Below are 9179 nucleotides of genomic sequence, written 5' to 3'. Positions count from 1 at the left end.
CATTGCCGTTTGCCATGATCAATTTCCTCCAGAATTGATTTTGCGTCGTTATTTTTCCATCAGTTCATCCTCTTATATCATTCTCTCGATTTCGTAACGAGCGACATGAGATTTTAAGGTCCTGTCTCGCGCGGATCGCGCGAGTTTTACGATCCTCCGCCTCGCGATCACATACCGATCGAAATAAAATCGCGGGCCTCCGATCTCCAGCAGGCTTCGTTCCAAAATTCCCCATCGTGTGCCATCCTTCTTTTTATACCTCGATCGATATCTGTAAGCTGTAAATAATCCCCCAGAGGATGTAAACGGTCGCGTAAAGAGGCTTCCAATCGCTTTTTCGACCAAAAAGGAATCTCTAAAACTACAGTTACGTATTGGCCATAAATTAGACACACGAATGGAACGCTACTGACACGAAAGGAATTATAATCAATCGTATTTGATACAAGAGTTATAATTGTGATCGATTAAAATCCAAATTTGACGTGAGACGAATTATTTGTTTTTATCAGAAAATATCGCAATCAAATTCAACGAAAATTATTAGAAAACTTAAATTGCATATCTTAATCTCCAAAATTATCTCACGAATATATTAATATTATGCAACTTTATAAAAATACATTTTTAGAAAAGAATTTTTTTTATTTGTAGATTTTAATATCCACGTTGATCACACCGATTCCCATAAGATGAAAGAAGCATTCTATCCCTCTCCACTGGAAATCGCCAATGGAGGAATGCTCGATCAGTAGCTAAAGAATTTTCGGTGTCGCTGAAATTCAGGAATCAGAGCGGAGGAATGCTCGCAGATGGAAGCATACGATTACTCGCCACGATTTCCTGGAAGGAATGGTGGATGGCCGTATCGAGGCGATCGGCGGCCGGTCTTGCAAAATTATTCAAATAGAGAGAGGCCGATTTCGGTAGTGTCATTAGTTATCTTGGACCCTGGCCAGCCAGTAGGATTTATAACTTAGTTAATTTCGTATGGATCGAATCGTCTCTCGGAGGCAAGAGATAATCAAATTACGTAAGTCGTGGAGACGATCGAATCTCGGGCGACGGTGGATGAAGAAAACGATGAAGATGTGGAATTGAAACGTTAGCGGGAATATCAACGTGTGTACGATTCATTCGGATGACATCACTTGTGAGTGAGCACACACGGTGACCGAGTTCGTTTGATTTAAGCGCGACTTTACGTGGTACCGAGTGGGCTGAAATATCACGTAACCCGTATGTTGGCTTGCATACGCGCATCTTGCACGAATTATTAATGCACCGAATGCACCGTGACGCCTCGAGAATCGTGAAAATCTGGCTACTGATTGTCCTTTTGATTTCGATTTTGGATCGTTAAGTTAATTCCTTTTCTTATAATTCAATGAAGATATTAAAGAATATTTAAAATTTGAGAAGTGTAACTTATAGATATGATTTTAAATTTTTAACAATAATTTTCGAATATTAAAAGGATAAAATTAAATATAACACGACAGGGTTCGATTTTTATTTTAAATTTGATATAATCGTTTATAGATATTAAATAAATATAATAGATAATAATTATGATTTGCTAATTCCAGTGTTTAAAACATGCATATATATAATGCTGGATATTTATTATATCTGAATATTTATATCGAAATATATAAAAAATTTATTAAATCATTTATATCTAAACATAATTATCTCTCATTGTAAATTAATTCGATGCATTAACTATGCACTTAATACATTCGTTAGAATTGAAAAGTATCGGTTATTCTTCCTTTAAAATTGCATATTTTAAACACAAGAAATATCTTCATTTCAACTTATTACATTTATTTTAATACATTATGCATTTTACTTACGAGTGTCAATCTTTTTTGTTACAATAAAAACAAGATCGCAATAGTTGCGTAAACAGCATTACATGGATAAATGAATGCAAACATGCGTCAGAAGAAACGAATTTATTAACTCAATCAACGTTGGAATCTTTACATAAAATAAGTAAGATGTTATACATGTAGATATGTATATATATATATATATATTCCATTTTATCAGAACATATATATAATTAACCGTAACTGTATTAATTTAATTTCGAAAAATCTTTCAGATATCAAAATCAAGTAATCCAATTAAATAGCCTCTCAACAACGAATAAACTTACAAAAATGAACTCTTATAAAATCCTCTCGAAACTCTCCCCGCGCATAAATCTTCGCGATTACCAGCGAGCTCAACTATCTTACCCTGCGAAAATCAAGGAGGAAGTCTACTTTTAAGTGGCACTCCCTTCGAATGCTGCCTCCAATCGAATCGGTAACGAACGATTCGAGATACGGTACGAGAGGGCGTTATGCGGTGGACCACACACGAGGCGTCCGCGCTATCCTCGACCCGGTCCCACCAGGTAATGTTTCTTTTAAGTGCGAACACAAATTGTAACTGAGACGATGGGGCTTTCGCCCTTTCTCCCCCCTCCCCGTGCCACGGGCCATAGCCCGGGCCCTGGGACGAGAAATATCTGGCGGATCCGATTTCAAAAGCCGTTCGTTTGGATTCACGATTGTAGCAGGGCCGGGGAGATGCACCGTGTCGCCGCCGCCATCGAGGCGAGCAACCCCAAACGAGGGATACCCGCGCGTTCTCGTTCCACCCTAAGAACCGCCGACGTCCCTTTGACGTTGTTACACGCGTTCACCACGACTCCGCTTCGCCGATTTATTTCGCCACGGTGACAATAAGAATACGGTTTTACAAGGTGAAACGTCTCCGAGCACGGTTTTCGGGGATTCGGGATTAAGTATTACGCGAGAGGTGGGGAGGATTTGTGGCGTTGCTCGATACGTTTAAAAGTTGTGTTCATTTGGCGTTTGTTGATATCCGGAGATTAAACCCGTTATTGGATTATGGAATGTTTATGTTATGGAAATTCGTGTTCCTACTTTGTAGAGATCTGGTTGATCGTAATGTTCCGCTGAATATTTTATTCCAGAGATTTTGAAACTTTTTATTATCCCTATGAATGAGATTTTATGCGACATCGAAGAATATTATATTATATTATAGATCTTTTTTACTGATCTGACAGGAAAGTGTATATATTTTTGGTTAATACGGTACGAGAAATAATGATATTTTTTTTTTGTTGCAAATAACATTTTTAACGACACGCGGAAAGAATTTCGTCCAAATCTGTTTTTTTATTTGTGATATATTTTGTATATAAAAAAGTATTTAATATTTAAAATTATTTGGAACAATACTTATTCTACAATTTATGCAGAAAAATTTTGAATATGCTTCTGAAATATTAAAGGTAAAGGATAATTATAAATTAGATATTATATAATATATATTTGCATAAATAAAAATAATTTTGCTATATTCTTCCAGTTTTAATATCCCATCTTCGTCCCAATCCTCGGCTTATTTATTAAACAAAAAAACTTCCAATATTTTATGAGAAATTTTAGCATAAAGGTGTTACGATAAATCACGATAATTTTTTCATATTCTTCAATGGAAAAAAGATAATTGAGTCGAAAATGATTGAAGAGACATAGCAGAGAGTTAAAATGTTACGTCTTTTTCAAAATTGTGCTGCGATAAAATATGAAACAAGCTGTTTATGTGATAAACATGAATTTAATGGCTTAATTAAAAGATAAGGCTCACTCGCTCTTTGCAATTTAAATTTGCAATGCATCGTATATGACAAATTATTCATTACTATAATATACATGGAGAATAAACTGTCTTCATCTGTTAATTTTAAAATTCAATATTCATAATTACTTTTAATAACAATAATCGAACCACGTTTACATCACTTTCATGTATATTTGCCAATTTTACGATACAATATTCAGAATATTTTACGATTCAACATGTTTCGTTACAACGATTAAACGATTCCCTTCTAAGTATTTAAAATATTATAACTTCCTTCACAAAATACATAAAATACCCAATACTTTTTTCACTTTTTTCACAAAATAATGAAACTTTTTAATTGCTCAAAACGTCTGCTTAAAATACCTATAATATCAATCTTCCTTCTCATAATAAACTAAACTCCATAAGAAATTCGTATTCGATCGACACAATTTCGTCACTACGAAATTTTCATAAAAAGAAATCCAGTCAACGCTCTGAAAAAGTGTAATCGAAGATGTACCCTGCAGGAATTCCTTTCGATCCGCGAATTATCGCATCGAGACCGGTTGGCTTTCGGCTTGGATCATTCCTTGCTTTCACTGGCGGGCAGAGGTCGAAAAACAGGTAACCGAGGCGCGTGGTACACCTGGTCCTCGATCCTCCCTCGCAACGAAGATCGAGAGTGTCACGCGAGGTTTCATTTCCACGCGGGTACAATTATCATTGTGCCAGTGTGTTACGCCACGTGGCACTTTCGCACGCCACGCCTTCGGCGCGCGCTCGATCCGACGTGTACGCGTGCCAATTATAGGAAAAGCGACTTTTTTTCTTTCTCTCTCTCTCTCTCTCTTTCTCTCTATTTCTTCCTTTTAACCACCGTGGAATTCTTACGTTGTTCGCCTCGTGTCAAGGTGCTACGTTCGTCATACACGCGAAAACTGGTTCGAGGGGAGTCGGTTTTTACGCGCACGTTCTGGAAAAGCGTATCTGGTGGAATCGAGAGTGACTCGTGATTGGGTTTGGTAATAATCTGGTTTGAGTTGTCGCTACAAGAAACCGTTGTTATCTCTTCCTTGGATTGTTCGAGACGATGATGGACACTGCGATATTTATGCACGTATCGAAAGATGTTTTATTTAAGATAATTAATTCAAGATGTGTTGGAAATATTTTGTGGAAAAATTGAATGGTTTCGGGAGATATATAATTTGATGCAAGCAATAATTTATTAAATGATAGCGTGAAGAGAATTAAGTTAAATTTAATAGTTAAGAGTTAAATTTTTCATATAGAAATTGATTCATTCAAATGTGTTGGACAAAATAATTTCGACGACAAATAATGGAAACGTAAGATTATGTGATGTATTTATTATCTATTATACAACGAATGCACGATTTACGAAAACATTTTAATATTTAAAGAACGTGCAAACGTTTCTTGTAAATAATATCAAATCTTATATACATAGATGTGATATGTAACTTTTTAAAAGTAATCTTCCATCCTTCATAATGAAAATAACATATTTATCAAAAACATCGTAAATTCATGTGACCATCTCTTCTCCGAGATGACAATATTTTAATAAAACCGAATTTATCCAAATTTATCCACGAGAAAAATACCATCCATGAGTCCTATCAACGAGAGATAAAACGTATTCACAGTTACACGAGCGCGAAAAATATAAAGTAAGGGCAGAATTTACATAAACAGAGGATCCCATTAACATACACGGGGCCCGAAAACTAGCGATCCGAAACGAAATCGAAGAAGGTGTTCTCCATCACCGGCCCACGCGTTAAAAAGCGTCGTGACGCGGGGCCACGGCGTCCTCGATACGATTCCAAATAATCTTGGCAATTGATCGGCCGCTGCTGGACGATTAAACCGCGCGTTTTAATGCTGGCCGCCGGCTAACGCCGCTTTCATAACTTAAAACCTCGCGTCCCGGGGGCCTTCCACATTTTATGATAATGGCGGCCGGTAAATTATCGCTGCCGCGCGAGAAATGAATTTTCAGAAGCGATCCTTTCCAGAAGACCCCGCGATTCGAGTTGCATCGTTAAAAACGAGCGAAAAAAGGGGGAGGGCGTCGCGAGATTTTTTCCTCCGGGTCAGGAGTAAAAGGGAAAAATGTCGTCGGTTTTATCAGAGATCGCCTCGTAAACTTTTTACGCTTCTTTCGGAGAGAACTTTCGAATCGGCCGCGCTTCTACTTTCGCTCCAACGCTTGTAATCGTGATGTAAAATCCGTTGAGCGGTTCGAGGGAGTCTATAATATTTTTCGAGATGATTATTTAGTAAGTAAGATACGTATTTATTGATAAAATTTATTCGAATGTGCGTTAACTTGTCGAGAATGGTACTTTTTCGATATTTTATTTCAATCGGTTCGTATATTTATAATAAAGTACTTTTCTTTTATTTCGATGGTTTTATTTTTAGTCGATATTTTTCTCTTCTTTTTCTTTTTTCTTTGTTTTTAGATCGTGCTTCTTCTGAGAAATATGTTTCTGTTTGTCCTCAGTTTAAATGAACGTTGCTCGATTCTTAAAAATTTTTTATATATAATTATTGTATATATATAATTATATTATTATTGTCAATATATAATTATTGTATAATTAATCATTGATTAAAGTATACATTACAGTCTTCATATCATGTTTCAGATATTTCAAACAATACTCAACAAAGGACATCATGGACCTTAAATTTTTAATAATTATAAAATAACACGTTAAAAGCTGATATAAATGTAAACGCATTCAAATGTAGAATTATTGGAAAGTAATTCAGGATTTAAAAATGGAGTGGATATAATTATCCAAAGGGAGGATACAAGAACATTGAAGGCAGGATAAAATGTAGACATTTTAAGCGGCCAGCGTTAATTTGGCAAGTATAATGTGGATTAATACATCGAGCAGATTTAATGCCCTCGTAAATTTTCAATATAGACGTAATTTTTGAGTTTTAAGTGGCTCACCGCTTAATATGACGATGCAATTACGATAAGGAGTCGTAAATTGTGTGATTCAGTTTTGTTGCCCGATATTAGGCCTCGAATTGTTACACTTACTTTCAATATATTATTCCTTCACATTCTTGGTGGCCTTAGCTTATATTCTGCGAATGTTTATGCATTTATGGTAAATTTAAACGTGTAAAAATGTATAAAAATCTATCTACATAATGCACAAAAACATTTTAAATTATTCAGAATAAGGTGTTCGTAATACTTCGAGGGTAAAATGAATTTTTATTTAGCCCATTTTATTGGTTACACTCAAAAAAATATATATATAAATTTGCAAAGATATTTGCAGTTTAACATTTAGTTAATCGAAGAATTTCAGTTTAGGCTCCATTAGGGTAAATACGAACAATTAATTCGCCGATAAATAACCTATAAATGCGTCTTTCACTCAATCCTGCGTCCTTGGATGAATTTAAACTGATGACTCGAATGAAAAACTTAAGTAATACAGAATGCCACGATTGATAATTAAATGGAAATCAATTTGCGGTCGTAAAAATTCTGATTTAATTTTACAACATCCAGTTCAATAACACTCGCAAGATCCAAGTGTCTTTAAATAGAAACAAGAAGTAATAAATGCTCGAAAAATAATATAAACAGGAAAAAAATTGCTTAACGAATATTACTTAATAATACTTAACATCCATTAAAAATTAAAAGCACTCGAGAAAGAAACTTCTCAATTAATAGTTTTATAGTATAATATATACAATATATTACGTATAATATATCTTCTATAATATAATATATCTTTTTAATTTTATAAAAATTTCTTTAAAACGAATATCTACAAAAAAAAAAAATTGTCGTTCCATGAACCCAAACACTATCAATGTATCGTTTGATTTTCGTTTGTACATTTTTCTTTCCTTTCTTCCAATTTGATAAACACAGTAAACAAGTCCCGATTTATTCTTTCAAATTATAAAATTAAATTCAATCGACCATCAATAATTCATAGCAAAACAATCGGGACCCGTATCACCATCCAACTCCATCCGCAGATTATGATCCGCACCAAGGGCCTAAAGCTCATAGACATTTAATCGGACGCCTAACGTGGACCACACCGGAGGCGATACGGTCCGAAGAATATCATCGAGCCGCGTTATCGCGACCTATTAGACACGGTTGTAGTCTTACGACCTGTCGTAACCGAGCCCACTACGTCGCTTTACCAGTTCTCGACTTACACGAAACAGGCCCCAGAAGTCAGGGGTCAGTTCCTCAATGCTGGGACTACCGGTAAGGGCTGGGAGTCGTCAGGTGTCCTTGGCCGCTGCCGATCGATAGATCGACGCTAAGTTGGCAAGATGGAAATAATTAATAGAAGAATCAAGGATATTAAGTCTGATGATCTACGATTATTTTGGATACTTTTGATGGTGGATGTTATTAATAGACAGGACGATTGAAGCATTATAGAAAGCTCATTTTGGGAATAATGATTTTTTGTCGAGCGTAGTTTGGAAGATAAAGGATTATCGATCTATAAAGAGAATTTAAATACGTAAAAATCTGAGATTCCTATAAAAGTTAATTTGAATAGAATCGAATTAATTATTTGTTTTGTGTGCTTCATGATTTAAATAGAATTAATTTCTACAGCTTTTACAGGATCCATTACGATTTTTAATTTATCAAAAACATCTTAACGAGTTAAATCTGAGAAACGTTCCATCGTTATTACCATCCAAGATAAAAATAACGGAAAGAATCAGCCGTCCAATAGAAATCCCATAACCAATATTAAGAATCATATTAAGGAACATCTACTCGATGCAACCAACATCAGATGAAACGTCTCGCAAGCGTGGCGCATTAAAGGATACCGGAGAGACGTAAAACGGTATTCGGCAACGTTAAAAATCATCGAATGCTAGGATTTCTGCTGGGAAGCTCTCTTGGCAATTGCCAAGCCTCGAAAATAATCCAATGGCCATCCGACTGTTGCTCGAAAATCCGAGCAAGTCTCTTCGGCTAAAGGTCTCCAGATGCGTTGACCTCGGGGAGACCATTAAATGATGAATATTACCGACAATTACGAGTATTCCACTCATTGTGCGTGTGAATCGTAGCCGAGGCAGTGTTTGGCCGTTATCGCGCGCACGCATGTAAGTACGTACGTGCACGCATACGGGGTGAGAGTGCGGATTGAAAAAAAGAAGAGACAACCGGTTGTGCTATGCGCACGGGATCATAGAGCCCCACTCTCGAAAGCGACCTCTTCGCGGCTCTACCGCGAGAAGATAACATCGCGGTTCTCAACCTACATCGGCCTCGAATCTGTTTCTTCTCGAACTTTTTTATCTCGGACAAAAATTTAAATACACTCCATCAATTCGATCCAGTAGAATATTTATTCTTAAATGGAAATGTACAAGAAGAAAGGAAGACGCATAGTTGATACTGGTACCAAAAGAATGGTCATTTGTTCATCATCGACTCTAAAATCAAGAATAATGATTGT

Source organism: Apis florea, unplaced genomic scaffold (assembly GCF_048593485.1).
Source record: "Apis florea isolate Af1SG1 unplaced genomic scaffold, ASM4859348v1 contig_2296_pilon, whole genome shotgun sequence".
NCBI lineage: Eukaryota > Metazoa > Arthropoda > Insecta > Hymenoptera > Apidae > Apis > Apis florea.
Note: the sequence above shows the minus strand (reverse complement) of the source record.